Source organism: Seriola lalandi, unplaced genomic scaffold (assembly GCF_002814215.2).
Source record: "Seriola lalandi dorsalis isolate HSWRI2012SDOR001 ecotype SW California unplaced genomic scaffold, Sedor1 jcf7180002054149, whole genome shotgun sequence".
Lineage (NCBI taxonomy): Eukaryota > Metazoa > Chordata > Actinopteri > Carangiformes > Carangidae > Seriola > Seriola lalandi.
Genome location: NW_019524702.1, coordinates 16,077 through 18,336, shown reverse-complemented (window position 1 = coordinate 18,336; position 2,260 = coordinate 16,077). Strand labels below are relative to the sequence as shown.

The following is a 2,260-nucleotide window of genomic DNA, read 5'->3' as shown; positions in this document are numbered from 1 at the left end:
AATCTACAGTGAACAATACTTTATATCCTTTGTTGCTGGATTAACTATTGTGCTCTGGCTACACAGCTGATTTCATTCGCTGATGACTGAATTCATTCTGCAGTTTCTTGCAGAGAAAATTCAGGCGCGCTACTGTGGACAAGAGTTGGGACTGGGATTAAAGGTGCAGGAAAGAGAGATTTACTGAATGATTGGTGCACAACACAAACCAAAGACCTTCAGTTATTCTGTTCAAACTTCAAAATAAAGGCATGTTGCTTGATGTGTTACGGTCACTGAGGGTTGTTTGCATGGAGAGCACCATCTCACCAATCAGTGACATCACCCACGTCCATGTCTCTCTATTTTCTTTGCAGCACGGTGCTACACTCGGATTGTCTTAAACAGGAGGATGAACGTCAGTTGGACCTTTTTGTTCATGGTTGTGATTTTTCTGCAGGTGACTCATTCCAGAGGAGGTGAGTGAGGCGTTCACTGCCTGTCTGAACTTGTTTCAGTCAGGACATAATTCAGTGTTTTAACATGCTGTGTTGTATCTGAAGCTGTCTCTTATACACATCTCACTGATAACCAACACCTTTCTGAGGATACAGAGTCCAGGTGAGGCAGCATGAAGGGAGGAACTGTTAGTCTATATGAGTGAGAACTGTTATTAACTGTAATATCTGCATTTCTGCTGCAGATCAGGCTTTAATCATTCATAGAGTCATTATAGGCTTGGTGGTTGCAGCTGTTTTGGTCTCAGCAGCAGCAGCAACAGTTGTTCTTGTCTGGTACTGTAAAAAGAAAAGAGGTAAAATAATGTTCCTCCTACACTTTAATAAATGTCTTGTTTGTTATTTGTATTAATGATGTTGTTTTTTGGCAAAAAATATCTCCCAGGTGAACAGAGAAACAGGGAGAGAGAGTCAAACATCGATCAAACACCAACGTAAGTAAATGTTCTGTATTAGAAAAGCACTGCTGCTGAATGAACTAGTTAGAACCAGTTTTCTAACGTCTCGTCTCATTTATATTTCCTCCAATCACTTTCTAGATCATGGTATAGTGTAATTCAATTAATAAACCAATGAAATATTTTTCCATCAGTTGAAATCTAGTTTGAAATTAACGGCTGTCTCGGCTAAAAAGAGTTTTAAAAGAAGGAATCATGATTCATGTGATGTTTTGTTTTGCTCTGCAGAAGTTGTTCTTTATACTGAAGAAGAACAAATAAGAGATTGTTTTGATTTCATTTTTATATGTTTCTGATGTTGAATTTGATCTCATTTTGTTTGCAGAGCAACAGAAGCCACAGAAGCTACAAACGAAGAAACGCCTCGTCAGATCGATGAAAACCTCACACCCCCCCCTCTGCCTGAGGGAACTGGAGACACTGAGGTGTGACTTAGCAAATGAATGTGGACGTGGAGACGTTTGTGTCGTATGGACAAGAAGTGCAAGAAGAAGAAGAGTTCAAGATGAACAAACTTATGGTCGCTGCTGCTGCTGCTGTTAGAGTAAATAACTAACAGTCCTTATTCTAGTGTGAAGGATATCTAAGGGCACGGATCACAATATGGAAAACATTTTTGCAGATTCCTCACTCATGGTGTGATGATGATGATGTTCTTTGACTCAATATATCTCCCAGGTGAACAGAGAAACTGAGAGAGAGTCAGACAAGGATCAAACACCAACATAAGTAAATGTTCTGTGATAGAAAAGCACTGCTGCTGAATGAACCAGTTAGAACCAGTTTTCTGCTGCTGAATCTTGTTTCATTTTGTCTTCAGGGAAACAAATCTCAAACAGACCAGTGAGTCAATGTTTCCTCAGAGAGATGAAATCCTGACCCACAAACCTCTGCTTCAGGCAAATGATGACTTTGGTCACACGCCGTCCATTTAAAATATGAACCAACGAGAGAATCTTGCTTCTCTCAGCCTCAAAGTCTTTTAGCTGCTGTTTTTTGTTGCTGCAAACTGTCACTGAGGAGAAGCTTCGTCTGGACTCTCTGCACTAAAGCCCAGATCAGTGAGAGCTGCAGTGATGGTCGTCCTTCTGGAAGTTTTCTCCATCTCCACACAGGATCTCTGGAGCTGTGAGGACGGAGCTGTCATCACCTCCAGCAGAGGGCGCTGTCACCTCATCAGCCAGTAAACACTGGACTGACTGAGAAAACCTCTGACTGTGTTTCCTCCACTGTCTCTAACCTGCGTGTTAGTCGACACAGATGTTGATGTTTTAACACTTCAAGCTCAAGATATTTGAAATACAC

General features: G+C 41.1%; 1 long non-coding RNA gene across 1 annotated transcript; it reads left to right on the top strand.

The window, feature by feature from the left end:
- Positions 1-561: 561 nt before the first annotated feature.
- LOC111653126 (uncharacterized) lies at positions 562-1,769 on the top strand. The gene is made up of 4 exons (XR_015437088.1): positions 562-600; positions 683-793; positions 883-931; positions 1,281-1,769. It is a non-coding gene; the product is annotated as an uncharacterized LOC111653126 (long non-coding RNA).
- Positions 1,770-2,260: the final 491 nt, after the last annotated feature.